The sequence below is a fragment of the Rhipicephalus sanguineus genome, chromosome 7, assembly GCF_013339695.2.
Source record: "Rhipicephalus sanguineus isolate Rsan-2018 chromosome 7, BIME_Rsan_1.4, whole genome shotgun sequence".
Taxonomy (NCBI): Eukaryota; Metazoa; Arthropoda; class Arachnida; order Ixodida; family Ixodidae; genus Rhipicephalus; species Rhipicephalus sanguineus.
The window spans coordinates 114,931,625-114,944,931 of NC_051182.1; the positions used below are offsets into that span (position 1 = coordinate 114,931,625).

A 13,307-nucleotide genomic window follows, 5' to 3' on the forward strand; every position below is an offset into this window, starting at 1 on the left:
TGCGGATCTGGGCACTTTTGTTTCTCTTTATATTTAAATTACATTCTTCCTCTTTTTTATATGTGAAGGCATCTCTTGCTCGGGCTTATGTCCCGTGGCATGGTAGTCCGCACTCACTCTCATCCATCCCTCTCTCCAACAGCTGCGCGTTACTCTCTCCACTTCTCTATCAGCATCTGCTTGCGATTCTCCAGCGTTCTCGCTTCTGCCCTCGAGGCGCTTGCGCTATTCTCCTCCTCTGTCTCCTCTCCTTCAAGTGGTAGAGCGCTGCGCGCGTTAAGCCACACGAGCGCCCACCAGCCCCTCTCCTCCTTTACTGACGTCACGGAGGAAGCACGGCTGACTACAGGGAACCCAGCTCCCGCTCACACGTGCACAGCAAGTTCAGGCGAGCCATTGCTCGTCCTTGAGGGAAAGGAGCCCCTCAATGGTGTGCCCTCCTCCCTACTCCCTCGCGCCAGGTGCGTGCTGGGACAGCAGACGGCTAAAGAGTTCCTCGCCCTCCCACCCACTGAGGCCCCGAGTGCTACAGAGCTTTGCGCACCAAGCGTTCCCATCAACACCGGGCGTCAGTCTCAGCGTGCTAAGAAGCCCGCTGCCAGCGACCCACGTCCCCGGTCCCCACGGCCCCCAAGCCCCGTCACCCAGCTGGAGACGGTGCTTTACAGACCGGCTGTGAGGAAAGAAACTTTCCGAACAGCCACACAGCAAGCCATCTCCTCCTCTTTGGCTCCTCTGGAGGGCGTCAGTCGCGTCCGCGAAAATTTCAGCCGCAACGTCGTCGCGGTCGACGTAACCTCCGGAACTCCACTCGACCCCCTGCTCGCCGTGGCTGACATCTGCGGCATTGCTGTGCGCGCGAAGCAGGCGTCGACGAACACCTGCAGCGGCGTCATCTATAACGTCGACCCCGCGCTAAACGAGGATTCGATCCGCGCCAACATCGCGTTACGGTTGCCTGTCCTTCAGTGCTCTCGCTCTAGTCGCAACGTTATTGTGCGCTTCGCCGGCAACAAGGCTCCCACTGATGTTGAACTTTTGAAGCAGCGCCGTCCCGTGCGTGCTCACCGTCCACGGCCAACCCATGTGAACTCTGCGAACGCTATGGGCGCGCGGACGTAACGTGCACCTCGAAGAAAGCGAGCTGCTTCTGTTCTGGTGCAGCCCACCCTGCTACCTAGCCCGCTGCCTTCGTTGGCAGGAAGAAAGGCGCTTGTTGGAAGTCCGCGCCGAATCGTCGCTCCCAATCTCGCGCAGTGAGGCGCACGCTATCGCGCGTGGACAGAATACAGGAGACCCAGCATCACCCGGCTTTACCACCATGTCCCGTGCCCACCCCCTGGTTTGCGAGAACTTTTCGTACGTGGCGGCCGCAGGTCGTCCCTCTGCAAAGAATTCACAAACCGCCACAGACAAGAGGAACTCTGCGACCGCTGTGCTCTCCACAGCGCTGACAGCCGCTATAGACTTTCTCCTTCTCGGCTGCCCCGTTCGCCCGCTCTGTGCTGCAGCGCTGGCCACTCACCTTGCGTTAACAAAGGATGGCGAGTGATGGACGCGAGTCTGGGCCACGCATACTGCAGTGGAACTGCCGTTCACTGCGTCGCCGACAAGCAGAGCTCGCAGCGATCCTTCCCCTGCACGACTACGACGTCATTGCCTTGCAGGACACGTATGCTCGCGCTGAGGAGGTGTCACTGCCCGGATACATTGGCTATAGTAGTCCCACACAGTGTGCGCTGGCCGAATGCAACAGTGTCCCTTGTACCGACATCTCGCACCCACTTGGAAAGCCCCGTGCCGCTCTATAGATCCGCGCATCGCTGACGCACGTGGTCGGGCCTACAGAGCGGTTCTGCTGCTCAACTGTCGAGTGTGTGGCCGCCACGGTGCGAGTTGACCGCGTCGATACATCGGTAGTGAGTGTGTATGTTCGCCCCCGTCAGCGTGGCCAGTTTTACATTTCTGCCACCACTAGTCGCGTCCCTTCACAGAGACCTTGTGTGTTGTGGTGACTTCAACGCTCACCAAGTCAGCTGGGGATGTCCCCGAACTTCCGCGCGTGGTCGGGACCTGAGTGTTGTCATTGCCTCTACAGGCCCACTCGTCCTGAACTCTGGGGAAGCGACCTTCGCCCGTAGAGGTGTGGTCGCTGTGGTGATTGACCTAGCCCTCGTGTCGGAGCGTTGTTTCTATGAGTGGAAGCGCGAACCTGACACGGCCGGCTCGGACCACTTCCCGATCACGCTGTCAACAAGTCATCCCAGCCGCGGTGCTTTGCGAAAGTACAATGTCGTCCGATGGCCCCTCTTCCGCGAGCTGTGCGCGAGTATTCAGTCCTCTGATGACTGAATACTCGCGCACGTCAAGCTTCTAAACGTTCGTGCAGTCCTACGCCGCGCTCAAAGACAGGCGCTGCGCTCCACCGCCACCAATCCCTGGACACTATACAACAGACTCGACGCGGTGTGCCGACGTCACGCTGGGCAGCTTTCTTGACTGCAGCTGGACTGGAGTCCGCTCGTCACTAAGGGACCCACGTCGCCGTGGCCGCGGCTGCCGCATAATGCGAGAGATGCTTAACCCCAAGGTTCCACGCAACCCTGTGCTGGCCATCGCTCTGGGGCGTGGCATTTCGCAAATGGACCTTGCCAAACTAATTGCCTCCTCCTTCGTGCCTGCTGCGCCCGCTGCACTTGGTGAAGCTATGCGCGCCGCGAGCTACACTGCACCACCCCTACCTCCCTCTGAGCCAAATCTCGCGGCAGACATCCGCTCGCTCTGCGAGGAGGATTTCACTCTCTATGAGCTCGAGCGCGTTCTCCTGCGAAAGAGAACACAGCGCACCTGGCCCGGATGGAATAACCCATCCTCTCTTGCGTAACCTCGACGCTTCCAAGCGCCCCATCCTGTCTGAGGCCTATAACCGAGTGTTCGCAAGTGGATCGTTTCCTGACCTGTGGCGCACGGCAACTGTCATCCCAGTCCTCAAGCGAGGCAAGTCGCCCCGTGCGATCAAATCGTATCGGCCCATTTCTCTCACTTCAGTGGCTGGGAAAACAATGCAGGAAATGACCCTTCATCGACTGCACTGGATTGCGGATGCGCGCAACGTCTCCCCCCAGAGCAGTGCGGTTTTCGACAGCATCGAAAACCGTCGAGGGCAGGCTTCTCGATTATGTTCGGGCCTTCCGTGCAGACCGGACGCTTGCCGTACGCGTTGGAGAGGCGACAAATTCACTTGGCGTCGAGGGCAGGCTTCTCGATTATGTTCGGGCCTTCCGTGCAGACCGGACGTTTGCCGTACGCGTTGGAGAGGCGACAAATTCACCGCGTTCCATCCACACTGGTGTGCCGCAGGGCAGTGTTCTCAGCCAATTTCTTTTCAACTTGGTGCTTGCAGCACTTGTGAAGTGCCTCCGTGAAACGGCGATTCTCCCAGTGCGCGCTGTTATTTACGCGGACGACATCGCCCTCTACATGCGCGGTCCTACCCAGAGGTGCTCTGAGGTACGCAGGCGGATGCAGACGGCTCTGTGGTGCGTGGCTAACTTTATCAGTGATATTGGCCTCACAATTTCGGTAACGAAAACCGCGCCCTCGTTGTTCACCCTCGTGCTGCAGCCCGCCGCCAACTGCCGTGCCTTCAGCTCGACGGTGCGAGTATCTCTTGGCAAACGACTGTCCGATACATCGGGCTAACCGTTGACAATCGTCTACAGTGGTTCCCCGCGGTGCGGCGCATTGGGCAGGATGCTTGCCGCGTTGAGTCTTGTGTCCGTCGACTCCTCGCTCGCGGCAACGGATGCCCTCCCGCCTTCGCGTGCACCATATACGAAGCAATGGCTCTTTCCGTTGTGCACTACGCTCTCCCTCTCTGCACCCTTCAGGCCACACAGTGGCGTGCAATCGACCGGGATCATCGGCGAGTGATCCGAATATGCCACGGCATTCCTCGTCATACTCGTGTGGCCGAGACTCTGGCAGAAACTGCGTCGCTTACATCGGATCTGCGCGCCTTGTGTCATGTGGAGCGCCTACATCGTGCACCCGGCGCCGGTCCTCTACTCGCCCGACTTCGTGCTGCCCCAACCCAGTCGAAAATCACAACAGAATAGTACGACAGAAATTCTGTTGTCTTTCGTATTTTGGGACGCTGTAGTCTATTGTCTGTCCTGTAGTGAATTGTCTGTCCCGTAGCGAATTGTCTGTCCTGTATTAAATTGTCTGTCCTGTAGTGAATTGTCTGTCCTGTAGTTAATTGTCTGTCCTGTAGTGAATTGTCTGTCCTGTAGTGAATTGTCTGCTCTATAGTCAATTGTCTGTCCTGTAGTCTATTGTCTGTCCTGTAGTCTATTGTCTGTCCTCTGGTATGTCGTGCAGTCCAGTTGCCTGTCACATCATCCAGTTCTGTGTCACATCATCCAGTTGTCTGTTGCATGGTCCAGTCGCATTTAGGGTGCTAGAGCCTTGTGGCCCTTAACTACTCCAAGATCATAACCTGTTCATGTAGTACGCAGTAATAAAATTCAGTTCCTCGGCAGGGCAAGCGGAAGCTTTGCAAGTTTGTCTTACTTTTTACTAATAAAAAATTTATTCCTTTGTGGTAGGCAATGCAAATATGAGCTTTTGAAATCGGACAAACCAGTCCAATCCTGATAAATTAACACTGCGTACTAAGAAATCTGGAGTGACAGCACTGCAGCTGACAACTAAGGGTAATTTACCAACAAACTTAATGATTTTGCAACAGACCCTTAATGCCTCAAGCTACACTGAGGTAGTCAATGGCCTCAGGATCAATAACTAAAAAAAAAGATGTTCTAAGGACTGTATTTGGACGTAATAGAGCAAAACAAATGAAAAGAAATTTCTTGCAGCTTCACTAGCAATAAGTTTATCTATGCAGGGCTGAGGGTAGCAACTGGATTTTAAAAATGCACACATCTGCACACTTTCCCATGCACATTTACATGGAACCTCTTAAGTGAAGTTGACACGTACTCATTTTTAAAACAAATTAGCACTTTAATAATTTCAAGGGCAATAAAATTAATGAAAATGTCCATGAAAACCTAGCTGGATTAATAGTGCAGGTTGGCACATTCTTGTGCAAGGTACCGTTGCGGGGACTGGTGTTTCTTCTGGAGGTCCTGCAGGGGACACTTTTTCGCCTCGAGGTAAAGGTGTCTGCGAATATAAGAAGCAAGCACAAGTCTTATCTTCGACGAAAAAAAAAATATGCACATAAAGGTACATCATACCAATTGAGTGGGAGGGCACGGGTGTCAAATAATCCCAAATTATATTACAGGTAACAACCCCTCATTTCCCCACCACTGCAGTCTGTCCTTGCTCGGTGGCATTCTCAACAAACATTAAAATGTAAACCAGGAAATTATATAGGTCACTCACAACACACAAGAGCAGCACATTATTAATGTACCAAGGGGCATTTTGCCTGTTTCAAGGTGTCTCAGCACAGAAAGTGCATAGGCTATTGCATTTTGGTGCTGTCGGCTGAAATGCAGAAGTACACGGCAGTGCATGGTTTGATCAGTGAAAAGGTTCAATTATATGCATGAACTTAAGAAACAGGTATGTACATAGATTATTGGCGAAGCACACTACAGACCTAGAAATCAAAAAGATGCTAGGCTTTCTACAGTTGGTGCTATGCACTCTGGAATGCCTAACCAGGATTGGTGAGCCCAATGACCCCCGATGACCCATAGATGCCAACCATATGCACTGTTAAATGAAAATGCTACAGCCATAAAAGCCAAACATTACCAAAAAGCTGCGGCAGATGCGTATTACAGCAGTGTAACAATATTCTTGCTGAATTGACAAACACTGTAGACCTACCACTTAATGCATTAGCATTCACCATTGCAAACTTCGAGGCAGCGAAAGCCTTGCTAATGTTTGCAAGTATCGCTATAAAACAAGAAAGTAGACTTGGATGCGCAACCACGCAACCGAGCACCCAACGAACACCAGATGATGGCAAACCATATGTTGTTGGTTTCATTGAGTTGTGGTTAAGCACTTTTTTTTAAATTGTTGGTGTTTGTTAGGTGAAATATTGTCTGTAACTATTGCACCAGCACAAGATAAATGTAAAGGCACATTTACTGTGCACACTCTGCTGAACATCTGTCCGTTTTTGTCCTTAGCAGTGATTTCAATGTTGCTGAGGTGGGCAAAACATACGTTGCTGGGAAATCTCTCAACAATACAATACTACACTGAACGCCTTAAAGGGCCCCTAAACCACCCTCCGATATCTTTTCAAACGTTTCAAGTAAACACGCGCATCGTGTGCAGAATGCCGTCATGATCAATGATGCCACACATGGCAGCGCTACAAGCTGCGGGTGCACCACAAATTCCCAAGAAACAATTTCTTCACCTCTCCGGGCCCTTCCGGTTTGCCTAGTGACGTGTGTGACGTCGTGTGTTCAATCTGTGATGCGCTATGCAGGCGATGCTGTGATTGGTCGAACAAGAACCTACGACTTCCGGTTAGTCTGCAAGCAGCTGCCCGCGCTTTGCTGTTCCTTCCGTCGTGTTGCCCGCGTGCGCGCGCTTGCGAATCGGCAACTGCAGCCAGTAATGCAACTGCCAAATCGCTAGCGTACAGGCACAGTCACGCCTAGCGGGCTGATAAGCTGCGCGGACTGAATCCGACAGTGTTTTGCGATGGCTTTCACGCATTGGTGTGCGGCGCTTGGCTGCAAAAGCGCCGACTGGAAAAAACGAAAAGATGCGACACGTGTTACCTCGTGATGTCACCTTGCGAAATGCCTGGCTTGAGCGCATCGGAGTTACAGCACAATCAAAGCGCAACAGTGTTGTACGTGTTTGTGGGCGCCACTTCGCTGCTGAAGACTACCATTACGACCCACGCCTGCTGCAGGAGTTTGGCTCCGGTTTTCTACCACGTTGGCGATCCCTTGAAGGCGTGCGCGCGCAACACAGGGTCCATACCAGCATGATTCGTAGGAGCACGGGCCGGCACGGCAACAACAGCAGTTAGCCGAGAAGCACGGAGCTGACGGAGTCGCGGTCGCGGCAACGGACTGGAAGTGCATGCTGTTTTGAAGAGTGCGTCAGCTATGATGGTATGTCAAGTGAGACTGGAAGGGGCGTTCGGCGAGGAGGGCAAAGCGGCTTTGGAAGAGGAGACCAGCCGACGAGCGGAGGGTAGCGAAGGAAAGAGCGAAAGGATCGGTAGCCGCGTTTCGATCATCAAACACGTCAAACTCTGCTACTACAGCATCGTTTAGAAAAATTTTTACGGCTACGTGTTCGTTGTAGACTCGTGCACAACTTCCCCACCACAACTACATTTGGACGTCTGGGTGGTTTAGGGGCCCTTCAGATCTCGGCTATTTGCTAGAAAAGCAATGGCACTTTCTTATTCGCTCCCCTTAGGATCCACTACTCTCCTCACAATGTGATTTGTGGTGAAGCAATGTGGCAATTCTGCGTCTATTACGACAATTTTTTTAAAATTCAACAAAGTCTATAAACACAATAGAACTACATCACATGGCTGGACAGTCGGCAGTAAGGGTGTCAAAAAAGTATAGAGGCTGACGACACAGTAGTTTTGAAGACAAAGAAGCGTAGACATACAAAACTGTGTGGAATAATTGATGGTGTTTAACGTCCCAAAACCACAATATGATTATGAGAGATTCCGTAGTGGAGGGCTCCGGAAATTTTGACCACCTGAGCGTTCTTCAACGTGCACCTAAATCTAAGTACACGGGCCTCAAAAATGTGTGGAATGACTCATGTTCAGGCACATGCAGATTGGTGAAGCCATCCAAGTAAAAAAAATGCATGCTTGCACTCATTTGAAAGGGTATAACCAGCAAGATTCATTTGTGATAGTCTAATCGAAGTGATTTGTTTTAGGCAAGATAAGCTAGTTTTATATTGAGCGTCCACCGTGTCCCTGGACGCTGGACTATAAGTCCACTTCACTGTGCCGCACACTTCTTTGGGACCATGGAAAGAGGCGGCAGCCACTTGGGTGCTAAGATCTTATGCTGCTTTGTGTTTTTCACGTTTTTACATGCTTCGGCTTTTTGAAGCGCCGCCAACAAAGTTTCAGATGGTTCACTTTGAAATATATAATTATATAATATAAGTACCTAAACACTGGCGATAAACTTCTATTTTTATACGCAGCTCGCTTAATTGTGACTTTCGCAATTGTGCATCACAGTCGACTGCTGCTTAGGTATCTCACGCTCTGTTCTTCGGCAGTGATGAATTGTTTTGGGGATCGCATCCCCAACTGAGCATGGGCACGCAGCGTCCATGGGTTATCTTTAGGCCGCATACCTTGGAACCATGTAGCAAGCATTGAGAATGACGAGTATACTGCGTCTTTGTCATACTTTACACGGATAGCCTGTATAATTAATGGAGAGAAAGTGGTGAATATCTCAAAGGATGGCGCCACCCTACGATTACTGTGATAAAGGCATCGCATGCAGCGTGGATGGTGAGAGAGCACATGGGGAATAATCTTTGACTGTGTAGCTTTAAGAAGGTTCTAGCTTGAAACGGTGGCAAGAAGACGATAGTATTGTTTATCGAGGATGGCCGAGTTGATGGAAGAAAGATGTCGAAGTGGGCGTGCCGCTGCTTTGTAAGCTGAAGCTTCCATCTGCGTAGCTAATCATTATTTATTCTAAAGTGCTTTAATTTCTTGCTTTACGAATTATGTCTCATGCCTTCTTTCTCAAGGGATGTGCATGTTTTCGCATCAGAAACATGAGGACAAGCGTTATCGAAGACAACTTCATTTTGCTTGGCAGTTCTAAATCACTATTCTAATCACTAAAAAACAAGCACATTTCTTGAAGACGGAGGCATATGATAACTTCCTAGTCAATTAGTAAACCAACAAATGAAAGTGCTTCAAAATTATTGAGCCTTAAATTCACAGGTGGAAGCCTCAGATGCAGAAGCACAAGCAACCTCGCTTCAACGTCTTTCTTTCACCATGTCGGCAACCCTCGGAGGAGCAGTAATATTGTCTCCTTGCCTTCATTTCAAGCTAGAACCTTTTTAAAAGGCATGCAATCAATGAGATACCCCCACATGCTCTCTCACCATCCACGCTTCATGTGATGTCTTGAGCAAAGTACTCCAAAGCAGCACTGTCGTTTTAGATTTTTGCTGCTTTCACTTTTCGTTGTACAGGCTATTCATGTAAATTATGACAAGGAAGCGGTACACTCACCATTCACAATGCTTATGCCGCATGCATCTAAGAAACGCGGCTGAAATACGACCCACGGATGTCGTGCGCTCAGTAGGGAATGGAATTTCTCCGACAAAGTTCAGCTCTGCTGAAGAGACGAACATAAGATACCGAAGCAGCAGTCAGTTCCAAGGCACAATTGGTGTGAATCACATTTAAATGAGGTGCAAATAAAACGAAAACGAAGAAAACACCAACGAAGCGCTTTTCGTTGGTGTTTCCATGCTCTTTGCAATCGTCTCCTTGCCGAACCTGCTTCAGTACCCTTTCGGCGACAGCGGAGAGCAATGTATTAGGGTAATCGGCCTTTTCGAGCTGGCCTACTTGCGCGTCAAAACTACGCTTCAAGGCATCAGGGCAGGACTTTTTCAGAGCACCACCCAGGCATAAGTTAATCGGAGGCAACTGTAAAATGAAAATTAAGCAACTGCCGCAAGAATTGACACTGCGTGAAAGCCTCTCAACACAAAACAGGATAAGAAAAACTTAGCAGGAAAGGAAAATTTATTCACTATGACCATTACCACAAAATGACAAAACAAAGGTACTGAGCTAGTCACAACGTTGCAGAAGCAGTGTGATACTCCCTCATAGTGCAAACAAATGCAACTATAGCTGGTGCATTCATTTCAAGAGGCAAAGGAATTGATCAATTCTGGCATAATCTCGTTAGGCGTTTAACCTGCACTTCAAGGTCACTGTCCTAGTAACGCACTTGATCTAGGAAGGTGCAAAAGCCTACAATCGTGCCAGAGGCTGACATGCAGCATCGAAATCATGCCTTCAAGACAGGCCTTATCATTGCAATCAATTAGCTTTCACTTTACATAATCATGACGTGAATGAGTGAAACCCTCACATGTGCAATGGTAAAAACGTGACGGTATGATACAATTATCAGCATAGTCTCAGAAATGTAAATAAACAAAGTGCACGCAACAGGCTGTTCGTACTGCTTCAGTGAAGTGACCAGCGGGTTGTAGTGCGCGGAGCCGAACGCTCGTTGGGTGTGTATCATAGCAGAATTGTTGCACAACTTATCTGCTCCTCTAAAAAAAGAAAAAGGAAAGATACGAGAACATGCTGCTGTCGATCATTAGAAGACTAAGAAATGCGGGGTTAATTGCGAAAGCATCTCGCAATGCTGCTGAATGATGCTTACGAACTCGAATATCTCTTCAGCACACCATTTTACTTTATTTTCATTATGCGTATCGCCAAGGCTCACTCCACTCGGAACGAAAACGCACAATGAAGCTTTCCGTTACATTAAAAAAGAAAGCATACAGCGTAGCTCACTTTTTCGTGATCCCGGTCCCAGTTGAGCATCGCCGAGTTTCCGCTGCACACGTCGGTTGTTGTTCGACTCACGCCTCCTCCATCCCTTCCTCAGTTTCTGCAGTCGGCGGACAATTTTGTCTTAACGGGGTGCTTACAAACAAGTGAAGTAATGCTGCAATACTCACGGCTCATGTGCAGTAAGTGGGTGCTGCCGTTTTCCTCGCCAGCCCGCAAGACTTCGTAGAGTTCTTTGTCAAAATCGTCGATATCCAGCGGGCGGAAACGACGAAGCGCACAAGAGAATTCACTGCTGCATACGATGAGGAAAACATTTCTGAACTTAACACTGCACAATGGATCTTGCTGAGCGTCGAGATCATCGAAAACACGCCGATCACGTTGCTGCGTGAAGGAACACAAAAGTGTGGAGCCATTTTTTTTTTCCTCCATGGGGCGCGGGAAAAAAAAAGGAAGAAGCGCAGCGCTATTTTTACCGCTTGTTAAAAGTAACAGCCGCAAACATGACAAATTGTTTTTAATGTTGTTGTTTAAATCGTCATTATACTGTTAACTTTTCATCAACAGGAGCGAATAGCACGAGTGGTTTGTAATTTATAGGCACAAGTAACCGAAGTAATTATAAAACTAGGTGAGGAGGCCCGTCACCGCCGTCACTTTAAGGACAGCACTATGTTGACGGGGCAACAGCTGTTCGTAGTCGTTGCATACGCGATTGTACGATGATCGTTACAGCAGTCTTCGTACGGTACGCCGTTGTTGTGTTTGTGCAGCATAATCCCCGTGCTTAGCCCGAAGTTCCGAAAGAATGGTGGCTGTGTATGTTGCGCGTAATTCCCCAAGAGCACCACCTGCTACCACCTGCATTCCTAAATCGAACGCAGCAGCAAGCATCAAAAACCAAAATGCAACGTCTGCGAAGCCGCAAATGTCATGCGTGTTTGTGTTGTGTTCGTGCAGCACGATACTCGTGCTTAGCCCGAAGTTATGAATGAATGGAGCGTGCGCGCCCGTGCGTGCGTGTGTGTGTGTATTTCCCGTGAGCATCACACGAAAAGCGCACGTCTGAGAAGCCGCAAATGTGATTCGTGTTTGTGTGTGTGTATACAGAAAGTGCAAATGTGGATTAGGATTTGCTTTCGTGATATTCAGCCATAGCGGTGGCCTGGCTCGTCCATCGTGAAATGTGTGGTGCGAATGTGTGTTGATGTTCACTGTGAATATCTTTTAGAATGCAGCGCTTAAAGAACACAAACACAAGGGGCGAGAACGAGCACGGGCGCTGTCCTCGTTCCCAGTGCCTGTCCTCGTTCTCGCCCCGTGTGTTTTATGTTTTTAGCGCTGCATTCTAATGATTCCGTGCCAACGAGCTCGCCTCAACACCCTCTTAAGTGAATATCTTGTAGAGCTCAGTGTTTTCGGTGTTTATTTTTCTTAAATAATCGGCGGGTGTTTATCGAAGTTTATATTTTTGACGGAAGTTTGGCGTTTAACAGAGTTTATTTCTCGTAAATCTCCAATTCTCCGATATTCGGAGATTTGTATTATTCTCGAAACCTCAAAATCTTAAATCCATTCATATCTGAATACTAAAACATCAAAACACATGAAGTACATCTTTTTTTCTAGAAGGTTTGAATGGACACAAACATATACGCACAAGCGAAATACTTGAACACAAAATACCTGTATTTGTGCGTATAACAACCTTATGCTTAGAGCTTATGGTAAAACACGCAAGCATACTTTGCGAGGTTGCTGTCAGTGATCGAAGCGCGCTCCTTTCACTTGATGACTGAGCTTTCAAAATGCCTTTTCAACGTTAGCACTAGAAACAGGAAGCGCCAGAAGACACAACGCACAGCGGGAAAGCACTGGCCACTGGAAATTGTGAAGTCTCCAAAACGACAGGGGTTCAACAATGTTACATATTTCATAGCACTGATAGTTCGCAAAATCACTCAGGAGCTGGCTCATGTCGTCAGTTTCAAGGAGCACTAATTAAAAAATAGGCGCATAGGTTTCGAGCACGCAGGGCAGCTCATGCTTCACATTTGTATTCACAATTTGAACACAGTACCAAAACGATTCTTTGTTGTAATGTAGTTGATCGCACAGGTTCCTCTCAGATGTCTGTCTCCACCCTTCGGCGACAGCAGCGTAGTATCCGTGAAAGTCTGCAACAGTCATTAAGCGGTCAGTCTCGTCAAGGAGGTCCAACAGACCTGTGACATCCCATGCGAAGACCTCGGTTGGATCAAGCCATTGACTGATGAGTGCGTGCAAACGAACCCCCAGTACGGGATAAAGTTGGTGTACCAGGGTACTCTCTGCCTCAAGTTCCTTGACGATTGAGAGCACGGCACACGAATTGGTCTTCAGAAACCTCACCTTAACGAGCAAGTCGTGCACAGCTTCAGGTGATGAAATAAGACTCTTGAGCTTCTCACACTTCGTTACCTTGGCTTCGTCGCTTCTCAAGAATGACAAAATTGGCGCGCCAGTTTGTCCGAAGTATCTTCTAGAGCTTCATAAAAAGAGAACCACCTCAGCGAACATACGGTTTCAGCGACTTGATGGGTAATGCCCATGGCCAAGCACACAAGACCAAACTTATGGCGCAGCTCCCGCGACGACCTCAACAGGGCGGAAAGGGCACTACAAATCGTGAACTACGTGAAACGAGCTCGTCCTGATTCCATCCTCCAGAGCGTTGTTT

At 49.4% G+C, this 13,307-nt stretch overlaps 1 long non-coding RNA gene across 2 annotated transcripts in view; it reads right to left on the reverse strand.

Annotated features, from left to right (window-relative positions):
• Positions 1–5,030: 5,030 nt before the first annotated feature.
• LOC119399772 (uncharacterized) overlaps positions 5,031–13,307 on the reverse strand; it is an 8,892-nt gene continuing 615 nt past the window's right edge. The window contains exons 1-3 of one of the 2 annotated variants that reach the window (XR_005184955.2): positions 10,756–11,010; positions 10,589–10,685; positions 5,031–5,190 (exon numbers count right to left, since the gene is read on the reverse strand). This is a non-coding gene — a long non-coding RNA (uncharacterized LOC119399772). Of the gene's footprint in view, positions 5,191–10,588; positions 10,686–10,755; positions 11,011–13,307 lie in introns of those variants that run through there. The other variant, XR_007416919.1, reaches the window with a different exon arrangement.